Source organism: Myotis myotis, unplaced genomic scaffold (genome assembly GCF_014108235.1).
Source record: "Myotis myotis isolate mMyoMyo1 unplaced genomic scaffold, mMyoMyo1.p scaffold_m19_p_4, whole genome shotgun sequence".
Taxonomy (NCBI): domain Eukaryota; kingdom Metazoa; phylum Chordata; class Mammalia; order Chiroptera; family Vespertilionidae; genus Myotis; species Myotis myotis.
Genome location: NW_023416346.1, coordinates 115,397,695 through 115,420,632, shown reverse-complemented (window position 1 = coordinate 115,420,632; position 22,938 = coordinate 115,397,695). Strand labels below are relative to the sequence as shown.

General features: G+C 37.7%; 1 pseudogene; it reads left to right on the top strand.

Moving 5' to 3' along the window:
- Positions 1-3,265: 3,265 nt before the first annotated feature.
- Positions 3,266-3,650, top strand: LOC118653734 (annotated as a pseudogene).
- The last annotated feature ends 19,288 nt before the right edge of the window (positions 3,651-22,938 follow it).

Below are 22,938 nucleotides of genomic sequence, written 5' to 3'. Positions count from 1 at the left end.
TTCCAGTCCAAAAATTCCGTATCACAACTTAAATGTAGCCTCTGACTGAACATCAAAGAGTATTATGGACATGTTGCTACACTAATAAGAAATATTTGTTGCCTGTTTCCTAACATGCAGAAAAGGCTCCAAGAATCAGAAGGAGCCAGATGGAGATGGAAATAAGAAATGCAGCTGGCTCATCTGCCAAACACACTGACTCTAGCATGCAGTCTGAGGAGAACTCAATGACTTCCCTTGGATAATCAACCTTATTCCTGAAAGCAGTCTATCCTCTTGGCTTGCTATGTAATAAGCTCATAAAAATAAGCATTTACCAGGCATGCTATATATTGTAAAATGCAATGCCATGTTTTTTTTTTTTTTTTTTAGCAAGAATGGTACTGTTATTCAGTTGCTTAGTAATATTTTTCCTACTTGCTCTTGTGCAAATTGAATCTCATTTGTTCTTTTCTGCCTACAGACTTAACTTATTTACAACCAGTTATATCATTCTCTTTCCAAACTGTGTTTTATAGCTCCTTCCAAATTATATGATCTGCCAATCTAATTCAGACCCTATTTGCCCTGTATTTATGATCAGAAATCCACTTAATAGAGCCAAGACTCATTTTCTGGTACTTCAAAGGTCCTACTTTCATCTATCATCCTCTACATTTATGATCTCTTCGTTTGTTTTTAATCCATTTTACTGTGTTCTTATCAAAACTTATTTGACAATTTGTATACATTTACTTGCACCACTACATCAACCACCTTATTGAAACTTAGACATTTATTATCCATAGTTCTCGCTCCATACGCTAATTTCATAATCTGTCAAAAAAAAAAAAAAACCACCCACAAACAAATCAACTTTGCCCAGCATGATTTACTGTAAATGATTCCACTGTGTTTATTTTGCATGATTTCATTGTTCTCTAGATGTTCACAGAATTTCTCTCATGCAGTTTTATTAGTGACTAAGTCATGTTTTGTGCTTGGGGAAAGGCTAAGTGAGTCTTTTGAGGAAGGTGTTATTAACTCTTTCAGGTAGAGTAATTTAGTAAAAGTAGCAATTATAGATGGACACATACATACACATGCACACACAGAAACATAATCAAATTCTTGCACTTCCCCATGATGCCATAATGTGAACCCAACAACAGTAAGAATAATGATTTAAGTTTTTATATATCTTGTCCCAACCTACATGTTCCTTTAAAGGCAATTAAATTATTTAAGAGAGTCATTAAATATTTTAGTACATGCATTCACAAATTTCCAAATATGTTAAGAACTCCGGTGTCTACTAGTTATCTATTACATCACAAGAATCGAACTTTTGCCCTAACCAGGTTAGCTCAGTGGATAGAGTGTCAGCCTGCGGTCTAAAGGGTCCCAGGTTCGATTCCAGTCACGGGCATGTACCTTGGTTGTGGGCACATCCCTAGTAGGGGGTGTGCAGGAGGCAGCTGATCGATGTTTCTCTCTCATCAATGTTTCTAACTCTCTATCCGTCTCCCTTCCTCTCTGTAAAAAATCAATAAAATATATTTTTTTAAAAAAAGAATCAAACTTTCATTGCTTCTTCACCACTGTTCTACTTAGCATCACCTTCACTGTACTTGAGCACTCGGGGTGCTCTAGTGGAACTCTGACATACAGAAATGAAAAAAAAAAGCAAACACCTAGCTGTCTGCATTCTGGGTCACTTTGTCACCACCTTGCTCCCTTTATTGTACATTGTCCTTTATGAAGGTGCCTCCTTCAGCTTCTGCCTGAAACTCATTTCTCCAAGCGGTTCATAATCAGATCTCTCCATGGATCTGAATGGGAAACACACACTATTCTCCCCTAACACTGTTCCATTCTCTTTCCATGTAGCTATAGCAAAAACCTTCCTCTTATGATTACATCAGCAAAAATAATGGACAAAAGAATAAGTCAGTTGATATAATTCATCTCATCTAGAATATCTACACCTAATACATGCTTGAATCTCAGTTTGGGATTATGGTAGATTCCCACAGGTACTAAGGCATATGTATGAGTTGACAGCTATGTGGATGTGATTAAGGAGGGCTTGCTATTTTAGTAAGATTGGGGTTTCAGTATCAAGATTCCAAATCCTATGTGCGGCATCAAAAATTGATCTCTTGGCCATACTGAACCAAGGTGCAAATAACAATGGTCTGATATAATTTCTGAAGGTCTTTGTTACTGCATTTCTCCTATAATACCTAACTGGTTAAACTCCCTGGTTGTATTCTAATGAAACAAGTATTTTTTTTTTTAATATTTACCGATTAGCAGTGCGGATTTTTAAAAAATATATTTTATTGATTTTTTATAGAGAAGAAGGGAGAAGGAGAGAGAGTTAGAAACATCAATCAGCTGCCTCCTGCACACCTCCTACTGGGGATGTGCCTGCAACCAAGGTACAGGCCCTTGACTAGAATCGAACCTGGTACCTTTCAGTCTGCAGGTCGACGCTCTATACACTGAGCCAAACCAGTTAGGGCTGAAACAAGTATTTCTTATGAAAGTACTATGTTTGAGACATAGTGCAGAAATTGTAATTAAACATGAATGCAAACAAGAGGGAAATTCACAGATAAGGTCTGTAGAAAGCATTTAGGTAGCACAGAGAAAGGAAGGACTAAGTCTGCTTTGAGGAATATGATTTAAACTAGAAGTAAAAAACAAAAACAAGTTTATTCTGAACTTCAATTTCTTCATTTGAAAATAAAGTTTAACAATACCAATTCTAAATATATGGCTGGGAAGAGCCCTTAAAGTATTTCAAGATGTGAAGAAATTATTTGCTTAAAATGTGTTGTATTGATACAAGGTGAAGGGCTAAGTATACTATCTCTATTTTCTCTCCCCCCTTTCTTTCTGGAACTCATTCAGTCATGCATTAATCTCTAATTCTTTCCAGAAACTTCTTTTGGTAAGATTACCAGTGATTTATACTTTGCTAAACCCAATGGCCAATTTTGATTTCTCATTTTCTTTATCATTTGATAGCATTTGACATTCCTAAAAAACTTCACCTTTTGACTTCCATGATTCCATGTTCTCATGGGTATCCTCCTCCCTTATAAAGGTGGAATATGCTGGAAGAACGAGAGGTTTCGATTTGTGAAGCAATTAATATCATACTATGGTTATCATTAAACTCACTCAGGCTGCCTGCTTCACTGTCATGTTTCCGTGATACAGGGCAGAGTATCCCATCCACCAGCACCACCTGAGACTCCCAGAAGCTGCCCCCAGGATGGAGGAGGACCAAAAACTGCAAACCCCACACCAGGGATTGACGACCTCAATGGCTGAAGGGAAGAGGAAGACAGCCCTGGAAATGCTTCAGGCAGTTGGAGCAGATAGAGACTGTGTGGTATTTATTTTGCATGAGGAGGACCATACCGTAGGAAATTCTCTTTGTTACATGATCACGAAGAACCCATAAGTGGAATTTGTGGTTACACTGCAACCCATCCTTCAGAGAGTAAAATTAATTTATGCAGACTAGAGGTGCTCTTCCAGCTGTTGAGCCATTTCAGAGATGCCTGAATGCCTGCCAACGTGTGCTTGGCAAGTTTAAGGCTAGCATAAAGGAATATAAGGAACAAAAAGCAAGCAGAAATGAATCCACATTCTAGTCCCTTGTGCACTATACAGGGAGGAACATCTTCCAGGATATTCTCTTCATGATCTTGCAAAACCCAGAAGTTTTTAATTACAACATGATCTGCCCTTCAGAAAAGTGTGATTCTAACTATTAATCCCTTATAGCTGTTGGAACCCCTGCAAGAACCTTTGTATTCTGCTAATAAATGCCCTCTTTAAAATAAACTAAAAAACAACAACAGCCTGGCTAGCATGGCTCAGTGGTTGAGCATCGACCTATGAACCAGGAGGTCACGGTTTGATTCCTGGTCATGGCACATGCCCAGGTTGTGGGCTCAATCCCCGGTGTGGGGTGTGCATGAGGCAGCCAATCAATGATTCTCTCTCATCATTGATGTTTATACCTCTCTCTCCCTATCCCCTTCTCTCTGATATCAATACAAATATAATAAAAAAAACTCACTAAGAATACTATATTTGACTACTGTTCACCTCAAGTGCCTTAAATGTATACAACAGTATTTTGGGTATGAAAACAAAGTCCCTGTGGAAAAAACATGGTTTGTCCAAGGGCCAAAGGAAGCTAGCAGGACTACAGTGCAGACTGATGTGTGATACGAAATGTAATTTGAAAGACAGGCAGAAGGTACATCATACAGGTCTTTAAGGGTTCTGATATGAAGTCTGACTTTCATTCTGTGCATCATGGGGCATTATTGAAGTACTTTAAGCACTGGAGCTGCATAAACTGATTTCACTGTATACACTGATCAGTTCCCAGGAAAAATTGATACAGATACTCTTTTGGGGGTTATTCTCACTAAAATCCCCACCCCCCACTGCCAGATAACTCGGTGAGAAAATCACCTTCATAACCACAAAAATTTCAATAAATTTTTAGTATCAGAAGTTGAAATATGAACAAAGAGCTGAAGCACATAAAAGATGTGGTGAATGCGTTTCACATAAGTAAATGAAAATATAAAATAACAAAATATTAAAATAATCTTTATTTTTAAAATATAGAAGTAAAAACTGAAGGATACAGAGGAAGTATGGAGAACTGTCAGAAGAAAATATAAAAGTAAAACAATAATGTAGTCAGAAGGATAAGGAAGGATACTATATCTACTAAACAAGAAAAGAATAATATGACAGGATGAATGGTCAGAGAAAAATAACAATAGGATAGCTGAAATAAATAATATAGTAAAGATGTTAAAACTTACATAGTGGGTAGTTTCCTGGAAAGTAGATTGAAAAGAATGAATACTAAAGAGAAAAAAAGAAACCAGAGAATTGATTTAGGTCAAATATCCAAGTAAGTGATATTCATTCCTATAAACACAATCATTAAAAGAGAGTAGAGTTCTGACTGGGTATCTCTGTTGGTTAGAGGTTCATCCTAGTATGTTGTGAGTTGGATCCCTAGTCAGGGCACATACAAGGAGCAACCAATGGACGCTATCTCTCTCTCACAAGTCTCTCTCTCTCTCTCTCCCCCCCTTTCATCTCCTTCTCTCTCTCTCAAATCAATTAATTTTTAAGTAAAAGAGAGTAGAGGAAATTATCAAAGAAATTATGTAAGAAAATAAAAGAAATAAGTGTCCAGACTGAATTTTTTTAAAAATTTGTAATAAACTATGTCATAAAATAGTGAAATTTCAGAACATGAGTGCCAAGCAGGAGATCATTAAAACTTTTAGAAAGAAAACAACAATACCACATAGTAATAAAGGAGAATGGATAATACAATTAATACCATTGTAATAACCTGGCTATTATTTAACAGGAAAGGAGTGAAAGGGGAGGCCAGATAACATAGATGTGCCATTTATAAAGCTTTGCCAAAAAAGCTGCATTTAACATTCTCCAAGTCTGTTCCCCACTCGTCGATGAGGAAGGGACTAGAGACAAAAGTAGTTTAGAGGCATGCGCAGTAAGGCCCGAGTGACATGGGAAGATGGTTGCCCATCAATCACACCTAAAAGTGAGTAATTGGCTAAAATAAGCATGGCCACTGCAAGCTTGAGAAACCTGAATATACTAGCTTCCAAACAAAGGAAGTTCCCTCGTTCTCTCTCTCTCTCTCTCTCTCTCTCTCTCTCTCTCTCTCTCTCTCCCCCCCCCCCCCCGCCCCGCCCCACGCATGAACATGCACGCTGGGCCCTCTTGGGATTCCTGCTGCAGAGCAATGCACTCCCCTCTGCCCACATGGCACATGGCCATGTGGAGCTACACACATGGACTAATGGTCTTTAATTCGCTTGAATACTGAACCACATCTGGATGCAACATGGAAGGAAGCTCTAGACCAGGGGTGGGCAAACTTTTTGACTCGAGGGCCACAATGGGTTCTTAAACTGGACCGGAGGGCTGGAACAAAAGCATGGATGGAGTGTTTGTGTGAACTAATATAAATTCAAAGTAAACATCATTACATAAAAGGGTACGGTCTTTTTTTTTTTTTAGTTTTATTCATTTCAAACGGGCCGGATCCGGCCCGCGGGCCGTAGTTTGCCCACGGCTGCTCTAGACACAGGCCTGGCTTCTGGCTCTACTGCAACCCCAGCTGCCTCTTTTCCAGGACTGGCTTAAAGGGCAGGGGACTTCGGAACCAGAGAAATGTAACCTCATGCAAATACAGCCTTCTTTCACATCCCATCCTCCAGTGGGGGCTTCTGAAAATGCTTATTTCAGTGGTGCCCCAAGAACCTCACTGACATGAATGTCTGAAAACTCTGGCCCATTAATTCTTCAGACAGCACAAGGACATGGAATTTTTCTAAAGCCAGAATGAAAGCTCAAAGGCAAAGGAAGGGAAAAAACACACACACACATTTAATTTGGGGGAAGGGTTTATTAACCCAGACTTTAAAATCCAAGTCAAATGATTGATTGATGATGGTAGAATAATTATGTGATAGGATTCAAATGCCCTACTTTGTTTTAATTTCCAGAGACCTTTTATTCGGAACTTCATGAAGCATGTTTCTAGGGGAAACAGAGTAAAAGAAGAGAAGGATATAGGAAAATAGGAGATGCAACATGGAGGGCAGCAATGTAGGCTTGGAATAATAAGGGAATTAAGCTCCAAGATGAATGGTTACTAATGTGGTCTGAAGAGGAAATAGTCCTCCTCAAAAAAGAGAAACAAAGAAAGGAAGAAATCAAATAAGAACTAAATTCAACCCATGCATGAAATATTACTGTAAGTCCTGTGAGAAAGAGATGCTGGAACATTTTGTGGAAGATGATGTCGGTTAAGGATAAGAAATACGCAAATATATGCAAACAAACATATATGGCAATGATTTACTCTTAGAAAAGCAAAGCACCAGCTAAGAAGGATATATTTATACTGCACTACTTGGCAAAGCAGTGAGAAAATATTTGATTCAGTAAAATGCTTTACATGTATACACATATATTAAACATATTCTCCATTCCAATTGAAAAGTTGTTTCGTTTAAGTGCCAAGTGATCCTGCTTCTTTTCATCAATGTATATTGATTTGCTACTTCCATCAGTTTTCTAAGTCTAGAAAAAATTTACATCGTCTGCTATTATTTTTATGAAAATAAATAGGAATACTTATTTTCTTCCAGAAAAGACGACTTGGGGATGATAAATCGTCCTACTCTTTTATGCTTTCAAATAGTTTTCAGGTTCCTTTAAAGACTAGAGGCCTGGTGCATGAAATTCGTGCATGGGTAAGGTCCCTATGCCTGGCTGGTGATCAGGACTGATCGGGGCCTTCAGGCTGCCAGCCAGCTGCTGGCTGGGACCTTCCTTCCCTCCGTGCCACCCCTTGGTGGTCAGCGTACATCATAGCGAGCGATCAAACTCCTGGTCTCCCGGTCGAACTCCTGAGGGGACACTTTGCATATTAGCCTTTTATATATATAGATAATCGCCAGCACATGTCTTGTGTTTTCTCCTTAAGAAAACCATTCTCTAGATGTCCTTGCAGCAAGTTATAATTTCAATTGTCTTTAGCCATGCAAAATATCCCTTACTGTGATCAATTAATAATGGTGATTTAAAGAGTTATCAACCTGAGAGGCATTTACTTGAAAAGGTGATTTGCATTAAAGAAAGGTGATCTTGAAGTCCTTTCTCTTAAACCAGAAAACAGTAATTCTATATAAAGCAAAGCTTTCATTGTCTGAAAACAAAATTACATTCCTGCTTGCCATGCCTTTAGCAATGAAGCAGAAACAAGTAATTGGTTTTGAGCAGTTTTAAACAAGTATTACACAATTCTAATAATGTATTACTAACAAAATGTTCCTTTTTTACATTTCTTTTAATAAATTGTCATGTTGATCAGATAGAAGGAGAAATGGTATTCTATTATCTGGGTGATCTTGCATCAAAAAGCAAGGGCAAATGACATAAGAAATATTATTCACTGAGCATGGGTTAAAGAAAAGGCTTTGTAGTCATGGCAATAACTACCATAGGGATTTTGTATCTTTAATGAATGTAATATATAAGTATATAGTCCTTTGTAAAAATAATTGCTCCATTTCATTCTTAAACATATCCATATGAATATATAATATGAACATATAAATATACTAGAGGCCCGATGCATGAATTCATGCATGGGTGGGGTCCCTTGGCCTGGCCAGCTATCAGGGCCAATTGGGGCTGTCTCGCCCAGTCCCGGTTGGGCCAATTGGGGCCGGGTGGTCGAGGAGGAGGGGGAGGGACCCTGGGAGATTGGCATGGGAGGTTGTCAGTGGGAGTGCACTGTTCACCAGGGGGAAGATGCTCAAAAGAGGAGCTTCCCCCTGGTGGTCAGTGTGCATCGTAACAACCGGTTGAGCAGTCACTTAGGCTTTTATATATATATATAGATATAGATGTATTATATACATTCATCAACAAAATCAGAATTGTTAAAAGTAAAAGATTGTTTTTAGCACTTTTACTAGATTTATGAGTTCTTAATAGAGACCTTTATACCAAATATGTTTGGAATAAGATTTTAAGTTAACAAATTATATGCTATTAACAATTATAGGTATTATTAGCAATTATGTTTATATAATTAGCAATTATATAGAGAGTCACTTCTGAACAAAGCAGGGGTTGTGGGCACCAATCCCCGTGCAGTAGAAATCTTCATATAACTTTTGACTCCTCCAAAACATAACTATAGTCATCCCTTGGATTCCTTCAGAACCTTCATGGCTACCAAAACCCAGGGATGCTCAAGTCCTTCTTATAAAATGGCCCAGAATAATGTGTGCAGTTGGCCCCCCACATCAGTAGATTCCCAACCACAGATTGAAAATATTGTGTTTGCCCTAGCAGGTTTGGCTCAGTGGATTGAGCGTCAGCCTGTGTACTAAAGGAGGACCTGGGTTTGATTCTGGTAAAGGACAAGTACCTCGGTTGCTGGCTCCTCCCGGCCCAGGCCCTAGTTGGGGTGCATACAGGAGGCAACCAATTGCTGTGTTTCTGTCTTTCTATCTTTCTTCCACTCTCTCTAAAAGATCAATGGAAAAATATCTTCCAGTGAGGCTTAGCAACAACAACAAAAAAAAAATAAAAATAAAAATAAAGAAGGAAAGAAAGAAAATACTGTTTTTCATTTATGGTTGGTTGAATTGAAATGCAAAACCCAAGGATTCAGAGGGCTGACTATATATTTATTGAAAAAAAATTTGTGTGTGAGTGGACCATGCAGTTCAAACACATGTTTTTCAGGGTCAATTGTATATCTATATCTGTATCTATATCTATATCTATCTATATCTATTTATATCTAGTACATCTATATTATCTATATCTTGTGCCAAAAGTATGCATACACACTTTCACAGCTGATAACTCAATTTTCACTCCTTTTCAGGTGTAACTGATCCTATATAATAAAAGCCTAATATGCTAAGTGTCTGGTCATCCATTGAACCAATCAAAGCATAATATGCTAAGGCTGCTCAACTGCTTGCTATGACATTCACTGACCACCAAGGGGCAGACAGTTTACCAGTTGACCAGTCACTATGATGTGCACTGACCACCAGGGGGTAGATGCTCTGACTGGTAGGTTAGCTTGCTGCTGGGGTCTGGCTGATGGGGACTGAGATGGACCGGACATGCCCTGGAGCCCTCCCACAGTCCCTCCCCAGCTGGCCAACCTCACAAGTCCCTCCCTGGCCCCGATCATGCACCAGTGGGTCCCTTGGCCTGCCCTGTGCCCTCTCGCAATCCGGGACCCCTTGGGGGATGTTGGAGAGCCAGTTTCAGCCTGATCCCGTAGGCCAGGCTGAGGGACCCCACTGGTGCACAAATTTGTGCACTGGGCATCTAGTTTGAAATAATAGATGAAGCCAGACTAAGCTTTGAACAAAGAAATTTGTCCTAAGTGCCACCAGATTTTTGTATGGGGATACTTATCCTATATAATAAAAGAGAAACATGCAAATCAACCATCCATCTGCTACATGCAAGCCATGCCCACCAGCCAATCAGGAGAGAGTATACAAATTAACCCAACTAAGATGGCAGCGGCCACAGAGCTGGAGTGAGCAGGAGGCTTGTTTTGCCCCCGGCAACGCAGGAAGCCAAGCTTCCTGCCTGCCCTGGCCGGCCCTGGGCTATGCTCAAGGCTACAAAGTTTTGATTATAGAAGATAAATAAATCACACAAAAAGAAAAAAAGGAGATGCTGGGAGTTTGGATTGCCAGGGGGTGTGGCCAGCCGGAAAACGGCCATCAGCCCCTTACCCAGGCTGGCCAGGCACCCCAGTGGGACTCCCCCACCCTGAAGGGGCTGTGGGCAGCCTGAAAACGGACCTCAGCCCCTCACCCAGGCTGGCCAGGCACCCCAGCGGGACCCCCCACCCTGATCTGGGACACCCTTCAGGGCAAACCAGCCAGCCCCCACCCATGCGTGCACCAGGCCTCTATCCTATATAATAAAAGGGTAATATGCAAATTGACCCTAACAGCAGAAAGACTGGGAATGACTGGTCAGTATGACACACACTGACCACCAGGGGGCAGACGCTCAATGCAGGAGATGCCCCTTGGTGGTCAGTGCGCTACCACATGGGGAACTCTGCTCAGCCACAAGCCAGGCTGCCAGCTGCCAGCATAGCGGTAGTGGCGGGAGCCTCTCCCGCCTCCTCAACAGCGCTAAGGATGTCCGACTGCAGCTTAGGCCTGCACCCCGCTGGCAAGTGGACATCCCCCCGAGGGCTCCTGGGCTGCCAGAGGGATGTCTGACTGCCAGCTTAGGCCCGATACCCCAGATAGCGGGCCTAAGCCAGCAGGTGGACATCCCCCAAGGGGTCCCAGACTGCGAGAGGGCACAGGCCAGGCTGAGGGACCCCCCGAGTGCACAAATTTTTGTGCACTGGGCCTCTAGTAAAAGACAAAGTTTATGGTACAAAACTGGCAATAGTCAATGAATTGAGGGTGCATAAATACCAAATGAAATGATTCTTGATGTTTGTGATTCTGTTACTTCATGATATCAGCAGTCATCAGTTTGACAATAGGCATTTGACAAAAAATAATTATTCATTTCTGTAGATTCTTTTAAATTTTGAAAATGAACTGTATGTTAATAAACACTGACTTTATAATCATTCGAAGTATGTGTACATTTTTTGGGACACCCTATATAAAGTTATTTTGGGAAAGCTAGTTTTAAAGATCTGTTACATATTAAACCTTCAATTAATGCTTAATATTTAATACTTTTTATATGCTTAATAAAAACACATTCAGAGGATAATCAGATAGGAAATCAACTAAATGCATAATAGATGTAGACATACATATACTTGGATGTCTAAATTCTGGTTGATTAAAAACACAATAGTCCAATTTTTCACTTTCCCCCCCACATGTGATGCCCTTAAAAAGTGTTATATTGAAATACTCATTACCAAATCCAATGCCACCTGGATTTTCTTCTAGAAGTTTTGTGTTTTACATTAGGTCTATGTTAAATTTTGAGATATGTTTTGTATTTGGTGTAAAGTATATGCTAATGAGAAATATCGGTCTGTAATTTTCCTTTCCTATAATGTCTATATTTTATTTTAGTATTAGGGTTATGGTGGTTTCATAGAATGACTTTGAAAATATTCCCTCTACTTTTATTTTCTGGAGGGGATTGTAGAGAATTGGTATTGTTTCTTCCCAATGGTTAGTGGAATTCACCAGTAAAATCATTTGAATTTGGTGCTTTTTTATATGGCTAGTAATCCTTGATTCAATTTCTTGAATGGACATAGGACTATTCACATTATCTACTTGGTGCTTTGTGTCTATAAAGGAATTGGTTCATTTCATCTATTTGTCAAAACTGTGGGCAAAGTATCTATCCTTTTATTATCCTTTTCATGTTAATGGGCCCTGCAATGTGATGACCCCTCTTTCCTTTCTGATATTGGTAGCTATCTTCTCCCTTTTATCTTCGCCTGGATATAGCTTTATGAATTGTATCGATCCTTTCAAAGAATTAGCTTTTGGTTTTGTTGATTTTCTCTATTGTTCTCCTATTTTTAATATCTGATTTTTGTTCTAATTTAAGTTTCTTTTTCTAACTACTTGAGGTTCAAATGTCTCTTCATTCTGTATTTTTCTAAAGTATAAGAATTATTGATTTCAGAACTTTTGTCTTTTCTAATACATGCATTTAATGCTAGAAATTTTCCTCTAGGTACTACTTTCACCTTATCTCACAAGTTTTGATAACTTGTATATACATTTGTTGGGGTCCAACCCCAGCAGGTCCAGGGGTTCCCAAAGGTTTGGATGGAGTCGGCAAAGAATGAATAACATGGAGACTGCGTTCAGGTACCCCGACATACATTCTTCACTCAATTTAAAATATTTTTACATTTTCTCTTGGGACTTCTTCTTTGACCAATATGTCATTAACAAGCGTATTTTTCAATCTCCAAATATTTGGGGATTTTTCATTTATCTTTGAGTTACTTCTAGTTTAACTACATTGTGGTCTAAGTAGATACTTTCGATGATTTCTGTCTTTTTTAACTTGTGAAGGTGTGTTTTTATGGCCCAGAATATGGTCTATTTTGGTGGATGTTTCATGTGAACCTGAAAAGATTGTAGTTTCTGCCTGTATTGGATGGAATATTCTATAAATATCAATTTGATTAAGTTGATTGGTTGGTAATGTTTTTCATATTAACTATATGCTTACTAATATTCTGATTGACCTATCTATCAATTACTGAAAGAGCAGTGCTGAAATCTCCAAATATAATAGTGGATTTATCTATTTCTTTCCATTTCTATCAGTTTTACTTCACATATGTTGATGCTGCCTTGTTAGATACATATGTGTTTAGGATTGTTATGTCTTTTTGAAGATTCATGCCTTTATACTTACCAATATATAATGTCTATTTATTTAAGACAATTGTCCTTGTTATGAAATTAGCTTTTTATGAATTAAAATAGCTACTACAGCTTTCTTTTGATATATTTTAGTGTGGTGTATCTTTCTCCACCCCTTTACTTTTATTTATCTGAATCTTAAGTCTTTATATTTGAAGTGAATTATTATAGACAACATATAGTCCTATTATTTTATTTAATCTCTATTGTTGAAAGTATTATATATGTCCCTTCCCCCCATTGACCCCTTCTAGCCTGCCCCTGGCCTTCACCACCCTATTGTCTGTGTCCATGGGTTATGCATATATGCATGTAAGTTTTTTAGTTGATCACTTCTCACACACCCATCCTCCCACACCTTCCCTCTGAAATTCCTCAGTCTGTTCCATGAGTCTTGCTACTTTATAATACATTATGATAATGTTAGTCTTTTAGTTGGTATATTTTGAGCATTCACATTTACAATGATAATTGGTATAGTTGGACTAATAACTACAATCTTTGTTTTCTGTTCATTCCACCTGCTCTTTGCCTCCTCCCTATTTTCCTTCCTTCTCTAGTTTTATGTTTCATGTGATTCTATGTTTCTCTCTTAGCATATATATTATACCTTTTTATAAAGAACTGTAGTTGCATTAAAGTTTGCAATAACATTTTAACAAATCTAAGTCTGCCTTCTACTCTATAATAATAAAAGTGTATTATGCTAATTAGGCGGACATCCTTCCAGACGTCCTTCTATCCTTCTGGACGAAGCGGGGGCTGCGAGGGAAGCCTGGGTCTTGGGTGCCTGCTGGTGGCCGGAAGGAGGGTTAGGGTATTTTTCCATTGATTTTTAGGGAGAGTGGAAGAGAAAGGGAAAGACAGAGAGAAACATTGATGTGAGAGAAACACATGTACTGGTTGCCTCCTGCACAGGCCCGACCAGGGCTCGGGCCGGGGAGAAGCCTGCAACTAAGGTACATGCCCTCGACCGAAATCGAACCTGTGACCCTTTGGTCTGCAGGCCGATGCTCTATCCACTGAGCCAAACTGGCTAGGGCCAGATGTGTATTTTTAACTGGAAAGGCACGGCAATGTGTAGTCATTGAAGCCATATCAAATATTCACAAAGTAATTAAATTTTTGTTCACATATGTTAGAAAAAATAGACTATTTACAAATTCCCAATGTCCCTTGAGACTTCTTTAATATGCTGAGATACCAAGAGTGTAGCTTGTTAAGTACATGAAACTTAAAAAGAAACAAACAAGAAATTAAATAGTCTCACTAAAATCAGAGATTCTAAATGTTCTTTTCTTATTTACAGAGGCTTATAAAAGCTGAAATAAAGTCTTTCTGCAAAATTCATAGGTATCTATGACAACACAATTTAATAGGAGCTGACAAATTACAACTCAGAAGACCTATAAAGGGATATCTTTCAGACATTAAAAAAAGAACAGTTTCCCACTTATTTTAGAGGACTAAGTTGCTGGAAGTCTTCACATTTTACTTTGTACCAATTCTTTTCTCTTTTCATTCCATTTTACACAATATATTGGACAAATTTGGGATTAATACAACTATTTATGAAAGTGACCATTTTAGAAACAGGATAAAGGAAGATAACACTCCTGTCTTCAGTGTACAGCTTTTAAATCTCTTAAATCTTTTGTTAGATAGTTTCAGAGGCAGTGTTCAAGTTAATTGATTCTGAACAGAAAAATACTCTGGCCTGCTAAGCAAGAACCTCTAACATTGAAATTATCTTGATATAGTACTAGCAGAAGTTAGGTTTTGTCTTAGCCCAACTGGCTTCTGTCAAAATGAGTAATGCTGATATTTCAGAAGCTTGAACCATACGTAACACACAAGATAAAGGCATCTGAATGAATAAACACCATCCCTTTAGCATAGGTATTCTCCTAGAAAATTGGTTTAGTAATCAGAAGCTAATCTGTAGCAATACTGAAGCCTGAGGCATATGCTAAGACCTTAGGATGGAAAGGTGGATATGGTATAGTTTGAGGGTGTAGGGTTGAGCTCATTGACAGAAAAACTCATGTAAAACAGGTCAATAACTGAGGATACAGTTAGACAAAGCTTGCCTCTTTAGATGATATAAAACATCATTGGAGATTAATGGTTGCAAAACAACAATGTGAGACCAAATATAAATTGGAAGAGAAGGTGGTTGGTTGGCCATTCATGGGTCTGAAGGTGTTTTCCATATCATAGCACAGATTAATAGAGCCCAAGGAGAGCTGTGGGCTCACTGGATGGAGGAGACAATGAAAAAACTTTGGGGTAATAAAGGCAGCTGAAATTTGGCGGATACCAACTGTAGAAGAAAGAATTGTAGGAAAAGAGTTTTAAAAATGTATGTATAAATTCTCCCTTGGGTCCTTGGCCAGCTCCTAATTTGAGCATAGTAGGGTGGAATTCTAGAAGGCCAAACAGAGAACAACATCAAGAGGCTAGAGAGAGAAATTTCAGAGGTCGCATGATATTGAGGAGACATTGGAGTCTGGGTTTATCCAAAGGGAGACCTTCCTGAACACACTAGATTTTTAGTTGACACCCCAGAAAACCTATGCCCTAGAACAGGGGTGGGCAACCCTTGGCATGCATGCCAAACATGGCACGCCAGTAACTTTTGCTGGCATGTGAAACCGTCTCATAATCTTCCATTTACAATTTTATTCTTAATATCGGCTTTTTTATTTTTCAGATAAATTCAGTGTAGGTGCATCTTAGATAAATAATTTTACATAACAAGTTATCTTAAAGACCATAGACATGAATTGACAAGAGAGGGGAAGAGCAATTTCAATAGTGTCGAAACGAACTATTGAGGACTTGGAATGCCATTCCAGGAAATTTTTTGTTTAAAAAACTTGCAACAGCGTTACTCTCCATGTTTTCATCTACATAAGCTTGTGAATCTTTGTTCTCAGTGATGAATTTTGTTAAGTCTTGAAATAGCAGTAGCCTGACGGATGAAAGTAGTAGCTTGTGCATATCTCTGAAGGTCACAAAATATAAACCTGATGTAAAATCTCTGTCATCAGTGATGCAGCAGCAAAAGTCCCACTGATAATATCAAATGGAGTCATAAAGTTTTCTGTCGGACTATCAGTGTACATGTATACATTAAAAAATAAGTGTATTTTTCATCATTATATACTGTTTTTGTCGCTCGAATGAACTTTATTATTTTTTCAAGGTTCTTCACATACACACACCTTAAGAGATATCAAGTAGGCATAACATGTTCTCAAAAAATTAAGGTTGGCACGCAGAAGAATTTTGAGTCAGAGATTTTGCTGGTTTTGGCACGCACTCACAAAAAGGTTGCCTACCCCTGTCCTAGAACTTACAAAGATGTCCTAAAAATACAAGCAAACAGAAATGGACCCACTGTAACAAAGCTTAAAACTTACTTGGTTTTATCATGATAGGAACACATAACACGAAATCTACCCTCTTGAGAAAATTTCCATTGTATAATACATTTTGTTGACCATAGGCACAATGTTGTTAGACTTGTGGTGATCAACTTTCTTAAGAGGAAGATAACATAACTTGACATTCTACTAAATGTAAAAAACAAACAACAAAAAAACAAGCAACACATACCAAGAAGAAAAAAGTAACCTTAAAAGTGCTAATAAAATCAATCTCAGAAATGATATTTGAGCTGGCAGACAAAAACTTTTAAATAACCATAATTAATAAGCTAAATATTTACTACCTAGGGTTGTGGTAAGAATCAAGTGAAACCATGTGTATGCACAAATACTTAATAATTAAAGGCTTTCTTTCCACTTGGACATTGCTAGATAAACACTGTAAATCCGTAATAACTACTGATTTCTTGATGTTATGAAAAACACCAATCTTAAAAACAATTATATCAAACTCACAGATTACTGTAGTCTAAGACAATTATACTTTTATTTCACAGTAATTATAGTCCAAATATGTCTTCCTAAGAATGTACTTGGTTTTTATGATTGAACTTTTGTCTTAACTAGCAATATAATAAGCTATTCGAGTATGGTTTGCAAAAGATGCCTAATTTTAATAATAATATATTACTTTTATTCATTTAGCCTTCATAGTATGACTTTTCATGAACATTTGTTAAATTCTATGTTCGTTTGTTGTTATTCACCATTTATTGACTACAATATGAGGTACTGAGGGAACATAAGTATTAGAGCACTCCATTGTAAGGCTAAAAGATGAAAAATTGTTATGAATTGTAAACCATAGAACAGCTCAAGCTGGGAAAATGAAATATTACCAGTGGCAAAATTTAGCAAGAATAAAACAGACCATATGTACTAAAGCATTATAAGGAAAATGTTATGTATAAGAAATTTCAATAAATTATCATCACCATCAAAAAGCACTTAAGTGCCCACCTGAACCTGAAGCTCTTTAGAAAGTGAACAAAGCAAATTAGATAATAAGCTACTTTTTGTATAGAAATATTGTATGCTTAGATGTTTCATGAATAACTTGTTTAGAATCTACATTTAGTATCTTGGAAAAAATACATGTTGATACTTTTCCAGTTTTTAATGTAGCATATAATCATTATGCAAAATTATTCACCTTTGAAGCTTCAGCAATAACACTGAGAGATAACAGAAGCTGGATCATTATCAAAAACAATAATTTATTGGAAATGCATTTATCAGAAACAATAATTTAATGTTATGTTATTTGAAATAGTAAAAGAGTTTAGTGCAGGCTGTTGAAATCATCTTTCTCAAGGCCCTTTCAATGGGCTATATTGCAATAAGAGCATTTAAGGGATTAAAAAAATCACTGGATAACAGTTTCTCTTGCCTAATGTAGTTCCACTAAAAACATTTCATATTCATGTATATTATGCTAAGTGAAATAAGCCAGTCAGTGAAAGATAAATACCACATGATCTCACTCTCATTTGTGGAATATAAAGAACATTATAAACTGTTGAACAAAAATAGATAGAGGCAAAGAATCGTTGAACAAACTGTCAAACTACAGTGGGAAGGCAGGAAAGGGTTGAGGTAGGTAAGAGATCGACCAAAGGACTTATATACATGCATATAAGCACAACCAATAGACGCAAGACACTGGGGGGGCATGGTGGGGGGTAGAGGAGGCCAGGAGGAGGTCAATGGGGAGGGAAAAAAAGGAGAAATATGTACTATTATTTGTAATACCTTAAACAATAAAATAAAAAATGGTTTATTCTGATTAAAAAACATTTCATATTTAATCAACAGTCATTAATTTCTGTACAATACAAATACTAATTCATTTATTCATTCACTCATTTATCTATAAATTTATTCATGTTCTAATTATTTACTGAACATCTATGTACTTGTCTGGTAGAATTCTAGTCACTGAGGACACAGCGGAGAGCCAGACATCCAAAGTTGCTGAAAATATGGGTGTTGCATTCTAATGAGGAGAACCAGAAACTGTCTTGAAATAGATAATAGCAGATATGAAAATTACTCTGGAAAAAATGTAGGGCTCTATACAAAGTGACAGAGGAACTGCTTTTAGATTTCAGGAAAGGCAGAGACTTGAATTTCAATAAAAAGCAGGGGCTAGGTTAAGATTTTGGAAAACAGTGTTCCAGGTAGAGGGAACTACAAGGAAATGGGATAGTAATGAACTTGCTTCATTCTTTGTTCAAGGAAGAGAAAAAAGGCCAGTGTGGCTACAGATTAGGGAGCAGGGATCTGGGGTTTGATTAGAATTCTAATGGGAAGCCATTGGAGAGTTTAAAGAACAGAATGACCTGATTTTTAAATTTAAACATTTAAAGTATTGTATATACAGAAAACTGCATAAATCACCATTTATACAACTTGATGAATTTTTAAAAATAAACACATCCTAATAATAATCATGTCAAAAAAAAGAACATTAATAATACCCCAAGATGCCCATGATACCACTATGCCCCCAAAGGTAGCCAGGACTCTCACTTCTATCACTATGGCTTGGTTTTGCTTCCTTTTGAAGTTTTATAAATGGAATCATACCATTTGTGTTTAGCTTCTTTTTTTGTTAATCCTCACCTAAAGATTTTTTTTTCTCACTGGTTTTTTAGAAAGAGTGGAAATGAGAGGGAGAGACACATCGATTGCTTACCTTCCACACGAGCCCCAGGATCGAACCTGCAACCCAGGTATGTGCCCTTGACCAGAATCAAACCTAAGACCCTTCAGTCCAAGGGCCAACACTAACCACTGGGTGAAACTGGCTAGGGCTATTTAGCTTCTTTTGTTTAATCAAGATTGTGTCTGGGAGGTTTATCCATGTTGTTACATGTACCAGTACACATATTGTGGAATAAGAAATGGCAAGAATATGCCTAGCCAGTGTTGCTCAATGGTTGAGCATTGACCTATGAATCAAGAGGTCACAGTTTGATTCCCAGGCAGGGCATGTGCCTGGGTTTCAGGCTCAATCCCCAGTAAGGGGCATGCAGGAGGCAGCCAATCAATGACTCTCTCTCATCACTGATGTTTCTCTCTCTCTCTTCCCTTCCTCTCTGAAATCAATACAAATATATTTTTAAAAAGACAGTGTTTGTAGAAACTTCCTTGTGAATTAAAAAAAGTAATTTTATAAATGTATTTTTAATTAAGTGAATAAAAATGATATAGTTAGAATAAAGTACAGCATTATTTTTATGTATTTATAAAATATTACATCTTCATGCGTATATATCTTTAATGCTATCACCCTGGAAAAATATTGGTTCTGTTTCCATATAAGTTAATATCAAATCTATAAAATTTGAGGAAAAAATTGAATTATTTGAAATTGACAAAAAATGTGTACTGTTTAGTTAAAAGTTTTAGTTCTCAGTTCGCTCCTATGAACAATATTTATTTAATAACAGATTGACCCACAAATCACTGTGAGAATACACAGAAGTCTTCCGTGGGAGAAGAAATAATTACATCTTTAAAATGGATAATAGTTCAAACCTTTTTTTAATCTCACATCAATAAAGAAAAGTTGATTAAATAAAGTCTCCAGCCCAAAGTACAATATTTTCATTTCTCAAAATACTAGGTCTAAAATCTATGAATTTCTGGTTATATATTCTGATTTTTAAAACTAGTCATTTACTTTTTCTTTTACATACACATCATATAAATACATCCAAGGCAAATTTTATTCTAAAAGATGGCTTAATCCATCTTTAAAGTCTTCTAGTTTGTATGGCTAACACATTAATAGGACTTTAAGACCAGGACTCTCTTTTCACTGTAGACTTTTGTTTGTGTGTTTTACATTTAAACTTATATTAAGCCTTAGAGGGAAGGCAGGGGAGGGTGGCGCTAAGGGGGAGAGATCAACCAAAGGACTTGTACGCATGCATATAAGCATAACCAATGGATACAGACACAAAGGGGGTGAGGGCATGAGTGGGAGGATGGGGGGACAATGGAGGAATAAGGGCACATTTGTAATACCTTAATCAATAAAGGAAAAAAATAAAATAAAAGGAAAAAAGAGCTTTAAAATCATATTTTTGTTAATTTAGAACAGTGGTCAGCAAACTGCGGCTTGCAAGCCACATGCGGCTCTTTGGCCCCTTGAGTGTGGCTCTTCCACAAAATACCACGTGCAGGTGCGCATGTACAGTGTGATTGAAACTTCGTGGCCCATGCGCAGTCGGTATTTTGTGGAAGAGCCACACTCAAGGGGCCAAAGAGCCGCGTGTGGCTCGCGAGCCGCAGTTTGCTGACCACTGGTTTAGAATATATATATATCTTGTAGATGTTACATTTCTTTAACAGAAAATTATCTAATGGAGACATTTTGTTGGTTCTGTTTTTTGTTTTTTTTGCTTTGTTTTTGTATTTGTTGAATATTTAGTTTTATTTCCTTGCATCTTCAAAAGACATAAAGTCAAATCTTTCTCATTGATACTTCTAAATAAATCTGCTTGGATTTAACAAAAATGTTTTACTTACTGATATCTTTATTCAATCAACTTGTCATGTTTAATCACGCTAGTAAAAAGAAAAAGATCTTATGGCATTCAACACTTTTAAAATAAAATTTAAAAATATCTGCTATTTAACTGCTGTTATAGATTATTTTATTCAATCATTAAACATTTAAGCAGTAACTTAAAAGATATTCAAGGCAATTCACAGAAAAGAATAAGATCAGAAGCAATTAGTGTTTCCACTCATGCAAAACATTTGTTTTTATTTTTGTTTTGCATTTATAACTTGAAATTCAAAGAGGAGATATTTCTATGTTAGGGTAATACAAGTGACTCTTTTTTTGTTGTTGTTTAGCTTTCTTTTCCCTGATTAAAACAGGAATGTGCTTACCAAATACTCTGCAACACAGAGGTTTCTGGATATTTTCATTATTTCTCAAAAAGCACAAATCACTTGCTACCATCTTATGAGAGGACATCTGCAAATCTTGGTAATATATTAACAAGCTAACAAAATCAACTATTAGGAATAGAAATACTTAAATGTGAGCCCTAGCTGGGTTAGGTCAGTGGATAGAGCGTTGTTGGAATGTGGACTCCTGGGTTTGATTTTGTTCAAAGGCAAGTACTTTGGTTGCAGGCTCCTCCTGGCCCGGGCCCTGGTCAGGGCTTGTGCAGGAGGCAACCAATAGATGTGTTTCTCTCACATCGATGTTTCTCTAGGTCTTTCCCTCTCTCTTCCACTCTCCCTAAAAATCAATGGGAAAATATCCTCAGGTGATAATTAGCAAAACAAAACAAAAAAAGAAATACTTAGATGTGACCTTTTTGGGAAAAGGATGTTAAAGACCACTTTCCATATAGAATTTTTATACATATTTATTTCTCAATTGAAATATTAATAAGACAAAATTGATAAGTTAATACATAGGTATGGAAATGTTGGCTTGCACAGAGGCATATGGGAAGTATTTTTATTTTATGATTAAGTGAATAATTTAAAAATTGTATAGTTAGAATAAAGTACAGTGTTCTTTTTAACTATGACATTAACTTTTAAAATTTGTCAAATCATTCTCTATGGAGATAAATTAATGACAGTTTGAATTCATTTATTAAAGAAACATCCAGGAGAAACCAAGATGGCAGCATAGGTAAACACCGGAAATTGCTGCCTCGCACAACCACTTCAAAAATACAACTAAAAGACAAAACGGACATCATCCAGAACCACAGGAAGGCTGGCTGAGTGGAAATTCTACAACTAGAAGGAAAGAGAAAAGCACACTGAGACTCAGAGGAGGTGTGGTGCGGAAGTAAAGTGCAGAGGTAAGGAGGCGCACGCAGAAAGAGCTGGCAGCTGAGGACGCAGCACACGTGGAAAGGGCTGGAAACTGAGGACACGGTTGTCTTTTTCAATCGGGAGGGAGTCTCAAGTTCCCAACTGCTCTAAACTCCAGTTCTGGGCGAGTCTCTGGGGACCCAGACTCATACAGGAGAAACTGGACTGTCTGGCATCGGTCGGAACTAGAGGGCAGCTTTCTCTCAGAGGTACTTGCTGCGATTACTGGGACACTGAGACGTGGGGCCTCTTACGGTAGGACTGAGGAGCAGCCATAGCTGTTTGCTCTGCCCTGTTGATTCCCTGAGACCCTGCCCCACCCAAGCTGTGTGCAGAGGCTTTTGCATATGAAAGGCCTGGCCCTTTGCAATCTGAAAATTACCTAACAAACTGCAGCTGGGTCAGAGAGAACCAGAACTTCCAAACGAAGGCCCATAGCCCCACAGCAGCTTGCATCGTTTCACAGCTGGGCTCCTGCTGGGTAGCCTCAGGCAGAGGCTAAATTAGCACCTCCTTAGAGATCCAAGAGCCAGTGTACCCAGTGGTCAGAGTGTGACCATCCAGATTACAACTCCTCAGTACATAAGGGACACACTGGGCAGACTCAGTGAGCA